The sequence below is a fragment of the Silene latifolia genome, unplaced genomic scaffold, assembly GCF_048544455.1.
Source record: "Silene latifolia isolate original U9 population unplaced genomic scaffold, ASM4854445v1 scaffold_75, whole genome shotgun sequence".
In the NCBI taxonomy this organism is placed as follows: Eukaryota; Viridiplantae; Streptophyta; class Magnoliopsida; order Caryophyllales; family Caryophyllaceae; genus Silene; species Silene latifolia.
In genome coordinates, this window is record NW_027413661.1 from 4383819 (window position 1) to 4391018 (window position 7200).

The 7200-nt window shown below is 37.4% G+C and overlaps 1 long non-coding RNA gene across 1 annotated transcript; it reads right to left on the reverse strand.

Moving 5' to 3' along the window:
- Nucleotides 1-6487: 6487 nt before the first annotated feature.
- Nucleotides 6488-6758, reverse strand: LOC141640259 (uncharacterized). The gene is made up of 2 exons (XR_012542928.1): nucleotides 6687-6758; nucleotides 6488-6580 (listed from the first exon to the last, which is right to left on the reverse strand). It is a non-coding gene; the product is annotated as an uncharacterized LOC141640259 (long non-coding RNA).
- Between the last annotated feature and the right edge of the window lie 442 nt (nucleotides 6759-7200).

Below are 7200 nucleotides of genomic sequence, written 5' to 3' on the forward strand. Positions count from 1 at the left end.
GTTTGTGTTTGGTCTTCTTTGGTTTGTGTTTGTGTATGTATTAAGGTTTGTGTTTTGTGGTGCAGCAGAGACTTGTGTTTGTGTGGTTTAGAGTATGGAAGGTATTGACAACGGTTATTAAACAACAACCGTTGTGAAATATGTTTTAACAACGGTTGTAAAAAAAACCCGTTGTTAAATAAGTTTTAACAATGGGTTTCAAAAATAACCGTTGTGATTACTTTTCACTAACTTTGCGCCAATTTTGCGCCAAATTATTAACAACGGTTGTTCATGTGTGACCCGTTGTTAAAACGAATAACAACGGTTTTTATAACCATACCCGTTGTAATTGATTTTAGTAAAATTCGCGCCATACATTCTACAACGTCTATTGTGATTTTCGTGAATAATCGTTGTTAAAGGGGCGTTGTAGTTGCCTGGATTTGTAGTAGTGGTTCAGTCTGCTAAAGATGCTTTGGTGAAGTGTCAACACACTCTTGTTTCAACTCCTTACTCTGATAGTCTTATTCAGGAGGAAAGGCTCTTAATTGCTGAGTATACCAAGCTTAAAGAACATGAGCTCTCAATCCTTTCTCAAAGAGCAAAAATAAGGGATATCCAGGACTCTGATTGTAGTTCTAAATATTTTTTGCGAAATTTCGAGAGAACTCATCGTTGAGGTTATTGGTGGCATCCATGATCACCATGGCAAGCTTCATATGGGTTTTTCTTGTTAGTCGCTTGCTTTTAATCAGTATTACGGGACTCTTTGGGCACAACTCTACTACCACCCCTTTAGATACGATTATATCTCTTCTCGAGCTGTGGTTAATTCTTGAGATAGCCATTCCCGATTAGGGAGATCTCTCCCTATTTGAAATCGAGATGCACTCTTTAGTATGGACTCTAATAGTAGTCCTGGAATTGATGGTTTCTCAGCTGGGTTCTTTAAATCTGCCTGGAACATTATTGCCAAGGATTTTTGCAAAGCTGTGAACCAGTTTTTTTCTTCTGGCAGGATGTCTAAGCAGGCTAACTCAACTGTCATTTCTTTGATCCCTAAGAAGGCCATACCTAATGCTGTCACTGATTATAGGCCTATATCTTGCTGCACTGTTTTCTATAAGAAAGTTAGTAAGATACTAGCTAACAGGCTTCAAAGTATTCTTCCTTCCATTGTTGGTGCTGAACAAGCTTCCTTTATTAAAGGTAGAAGCATTTTTGAGAACATAATGCTATCTCAAACTTTGGTCAAAGGTTACAATAGGGCTAATATTTCCCCTCGCTGCATGATCAAGGTGGACATTAGGTAGGCCTTTGATTTCCTCCATTGGTCTTTTATTGCTAATATGCTTTCTGGTTTGGGTTTCCCTCAGCAATTCATTGACTGGGTGCTTGGCTGCATTCAAACTCCTTGGTATTCTTTAAAAATCAATGGAGAGCTCTCTGGATTTTTTCAAGGGAAAAGTGGCATTAGGCAGGGTGATCCCCTTTCCCCTTACTTGTTTGTGCTTAGTATGGAAGTTTTGTCAAGATATCTCATGAATCTTTGTGATAAACCCCTTGTCTCTTATCATCCTAAGTGCTCTAGGCTTAACCTTAATCACTTGGTCTTTGCTGATGACTTGATGATATTTGTTAGGGGAGATGTCCCCTCTGTTGCAGCAATTAAGAGTACTCTGAATCTTTTTGCTGAGCTTTCTGGGCTTCATGCTAACATTGAGAAAACCAATATGTATTTTGGAGGGGTGCATCCTGATGTTAAGGAGGCAATGCTAGCAGCAACTGGTTTCTCTGATGGTCAGTTCCCCTTCAGATACTTAGGAGTCCCCTTGTCCACTTCTAGAATCTCAGTGGCAATGTTTGATTCCCTCATTCTCAAGATTAAGCATTCTATCCAACATTGGTCCTCTAACTTCCTTACCTATGCTGGTAGGGTACAGTTAATCAATTCTATCATTTTTGGCATGGAAACGTTTTGGTGTTCTTGTACTCTCTTACCTCAGGAGGTTCTGCAAAGAATCAATAAGCTTTGTAAGGACTTTTTTTGGGGAATACTGCCTGAAGGTAGAAGAATGGTGTTTAAGAAAGGGAAGGATATCTGTCTGCCCTGGGATGCAGGAGGTTTCAATATTAAAGACCTCTCCACTTGGAATGATGCTCTGCAGTGTAGATGGATTTATCTGCTGGCTCATACTACTGAGGGGAGTTGGGTTTCCTGGCATCAGACTTATTTTTTGCAGCATCAATCTATCTGGTTTGTACAATCCCAGGATAGTTTTTCCTCTAGTCTTAAGGGAATCCTGGCTGTAAGGGACAGGCTAGTTGCTCTAGCAGGTAGCATTACTAATGCTTCTTCTCTGATTAACAGCTGGTGCTCTCATGGTAAATTCAGAGTTACTGCAGCCTATAGCTATCGAGAGGTCTTTGTCTTAGCTGGTCCTTCGATTTATTGCTCTGTCTCATCCTCGTATTGTTCCAAGTCACAAGATTATTTGTTCTTTGGCTGCTCAACAGAAATTGGCAACAGTGGACAATCTGCAGAGTAGAGGGTTTTATATGGTTAATCGATGTTCTCTCTGTGAAATTGCTCTTGAGGATCATGCTCACTTGTTCTTTACTTGCTCTTTCTCTAAGGACGTCTGGCATCAGCTTCTGCAGTGGATGGGTATGCACCGTGCTGGTTCTTGTTTACTGGCTGAACTTGAACACGCAAATTTTGGGAGTACACACAATTAGAGGATGGCCTGGTATTGTACTTCATTGGCAGCTGCTGTTTATCAAATCTGGAATGAGCGTAATACTCGTCTTTTTAGAGGAAGAAAGGCTGCAGTTACTGAAATTGTTAGCAGGGTTAAGTTTCTTATTTCTACTCGACTTCTAATGTGGACTAGTCATAAGCAATATTTGATTCTAGCTGATAGTTTATGATCTTGTTGTATAGTGGATAGTCTTTGCAAAAATCTCTTGTAATTTCTTTCATTATTTGAATGAAATGATAAATTTTTTGCAAAAAAAAAAAAATTAGTTAATACGCTATATAAATGACGTGTAAAGTAAAGCAATTAATAAGATGGAGATTATAATAAGCAAAGCGATGAAAATAATTGAAATGAAGAAAAAAAATACATACATTTGGGGTAATATTAATATATCTTCCTTTGACTAGCTCCAACATATATCGACAAATATAATACCCGCATAATACGCTCCCATCAGGCTGGCGAGGACACTAAAACAAAAACCAAACCCATATACGTATGTCATATCTACTCCGACCAAAAACAGGCCAAAATAAAGCATGATGCAAAAATGACGAAAATGCAAAGCTTGATCAGGCCAAAAAACAGGTGCTGCACAAACTGATCAGGTGCAAATACTGATCAGCCCAAAAAACAAAAACAAGTCTTTGCATAAACGGTGACATGCCAAAATAAGTGAAGCCAAAGAGCGTTACAATCACAGTGGCAGACGCAATTGAGTTTATTAACTTCATACTTTCTATAGTACTATCATTTTCAGGTTGTAGAACTATGGTGCAACTTGTTAACCTGACAAAAATACAGTAATATATACAAAGGTAGAGACTCCAAATGATTTGGCATCACTTAAATGAATCTACTTATCATTGAAAGTTTAACACCACAAAGTAGCAATTTAGTGAGAAAGAAGGAGAGACATACTAAAGGTAGCGGAAGTGAAGGTCGAAAACCCGCCAACAAAACTCCCTAGACCCGATGAATGACAAAGAGAATTAATCCCATTACCCATCAACATGATGCAAAAAGTCAGGGCATATTCTGACCGTAAGTGCTCAATATGCGGCACATTTAGATGATGCACGCACCAACAGACCAAAATCCATCAAATTTAACATGATTCAACTATAGTCTAAGTAGTCTATCAGGTGACAATATAAAAGATATACCTTAATTATTCTCCAAGTAACTGGTTTTGCCTCGAGCCCTGCTAGTGGATCGATAGAGTTTCTTTTCTCGAAGGCTCTGTATTTGATTTAACTAAAATAAGTCGTCATGTCAAACATAATTCAAATCACGCACTAACATGTAATATACATGATTTACCTATTAATTATTTCCATGATAAACGTTCGAGGCTCCGTATACCCAGCAGGATCACACCAATACACACTACTTTCAGATGGATTAATTGCAGCCAACATCCAATGATCACTTTGATTACAAAAAGAGGACAATGAGAAAATTTCACGTAAGTAGCCAGGAATAAATAAATAGAAGTTCGAAAATGGGAAGCTTTATGTATACCTTTCGTGATAAGCTGCAAATATCAGTTTTCGACCCCTGCCACACTGCGTACATGTCATAGCTCTAGCTATATAATCTGATCATAAATCATCAGTTACGGATACAAATTTAGACAACGTCTCCGGGAACAAGAATCCGTAGAAACTAGTAGACTTCATAGTATCACTAAGATCACTCAAATACCTACAACAATTTCAATTAAAATTGTTCAAATAGTTCATAAAAACCACTGTACTAAAAAAATTTCAGAACAAGGTGATTTGTCTAAAACTTGATATATGCAGGAGTTTGACAGTGCATCATTTGTCGCAATTTCTCTGAATATACAAGAGACAAAAAAGCATGATGGATTTTCCGGACTTAAATAAGTCTAAAGCTTGATTTATGCTGGACTGATTTACCAGGTATGGATGGCAAGGAATCAGTGTCGGGTTGAGAATGCAGTTAGTTATGATCTGAGGTGTTGTACATGTACTTAGACAACTCATTCCATTCCTTTCTTACTCTCAAACGTTCAACAAACACAATAACGGCTGGCTTCCTACGGATAAAAATAGACAGAACATGGTCATTAATGAAAGCTTACCTCATAAAAATAGCAATGTGAGAGGCACCTATCTCGCCTTCGTCACACCAATGAATAAGCTCCTCGTAAGAAATCGGAGAAGTGTAGTCATCAAGGTGTAATACATGGTCATCAATCGAAACGTTAATCAGTGATCCGCTCGTCTTCAATACGCGAGCCTCGTAAAGTAAAGAATTCATCAGCGGGGTTCTCAACTTTTGCTTAAACTCACTACTAACTTCTACACCCAGAATAGTCGGGACAAGAGGTGGTGCAGACCTTTGATGATTCTTCTTCTTCTTCTTCATTACGATTTCCATCTTTATTATTTTTTCACAAAATAGTTAATATTTATATTAACTTATTATAAGATAATACTTCTAATTTTAAAAAAAACTACAAAATTACCTTACTAGGACTGTGAATATGATTCTAAGGCCACTGAACATATGAGTCCTTCGCATCAATCAATACTATCAAATCATCCCCAACAGGCACAGGCAACATATCATTTTCCGATCCAGATTGTACTTTCTTAACTTCTATTTTCTTATAACCATTATATTAAGTAGTGATCTACCGTGAACAGTTATGAATTCCGCCTTTTTTTCCATATACATCAAGCCTGATGCCACTATCTTATTCGGATTTCCAGGTAATGATAATTCACAGTCTCTCCACCCCTTGAAATATTAGTAAAATCAGAACTTCAAACTCATTAGTCACGCAAATATATTAATAAGTTTCCTTAAAATCTTAGTGATAAATCAAAAGATGATACCTCCTTCTCTTGGCTAGGTGGCTCTTCATGTGGTATCTCTTTACGGTGTGGCTCTGGATGGGATTGCTCCTCACTCTCTTGTATTGAGATACTATGAGAACCATCCGTAGATGGACAAGCTTTCGATCCTTGAGTACTCATAGAAATTCCTTTCAGGAAGCATTCTAATAATTCTTGACTTGGCTTCTCACCACTTTGCCAAAAATGCACCATCATACTTTGCATATTTGATACTTGTGTTGTAAAGTATTTATCTGCATGTAAGACAAAAATTCAACAAATTGGTTATGCTTAAAGTAAAATAATTTTCAAATAATAAATATTTTGAGACGGTCTTATTCTATGTTTACATAATAAATTACCGTCTCTTTGAGACGCTCTATCGTCTTCAGCACTTTTAAGAGCCTTCCCAAAATACTCGGCTATGCATATGCCATCGGGAACCCCGCACACGGCCACCATGTTCGGGTTTGCCGATTGCCTTAGCTAGTATATCTTCTCGTCCCTCAGGCTTAAATGTACCTGCCTCCACCTCTTTTTCTAGTTCTTTCTACACCCATTCATAATATTATATTATTTAAATACATATATAGTTGTGTCAATTCCTAGAAATTAATAATTTTTGTTTTAAAAATTGAAGAACTTACAATTTTCGTAGCCACTTCCTTGTAATATTCGGTCAGGTCTCCGTTATTAGGCGTGTGACCCCTTAGCCAAGTTAAGTGCCGGTCAACTTCCTCCAATATCACTCCATTTTTGGCAAAGTCTTTCTTCTACAAAAAAAAAAAAAATTAAGAATGTCAAGAGTATAGTAAAACCTCCAGATTTAAATAAATATAAATTATAAAGGTATGTCTAGGTGTATGTACTTACGATTTTAACTTCAATCCCACGGTAACCTGCTCGAGAGCCAACGAACCTTGTCCTATTCATACAAGCATTCTTCTTGTTGTTTGCACTTATTTCCTTACATTTTACAACATATAATGTAGTTAGAATAATTATATATAGTGGAAATGTCTTACGATATTTTTTTGATAAAAACTAAACAAACCTAATAAGTGAATATTACCTTAAATGCCTGAGTAGTGTGAGATGCCACAAACACATTCCAATCCTCAGGTGTTATTGAGTCATACTTTTTGTTGGTGGTGTCCTCGTATTGCTTTGTCTCGTCGTATAGCCACTTACGGACTAAAGTGCATTTCCACTTTCTCCATAAATTCCCAGCCTTTATGAGACACCAATCATAACGGTCTGTGATAACGGTGAAAGCGCCCTACACAAATGACAAAGTTTGTCACCAGAGCCTAGTAATTTATATATCAAAAGCGCCCTACACAAAGGCTCTGGCTTGGCACAAAGCCTATGTTGGCCTGAGTATGAGACATCCATCAAGCAAATATTTGGTAATATGCATGAAGACCCTATGTCTGAATTACTGCAACTCAAACAAACTACCTCTGTACAAGCTTACCATGATGAATTTGATGTCATGAAACCGAGTATGTGATGGCAAGTTACTCTATTTAAGCTAAATGAAGTAAACAAAGACACCAGCAACAAACACAATAAGGAGAAGTTAT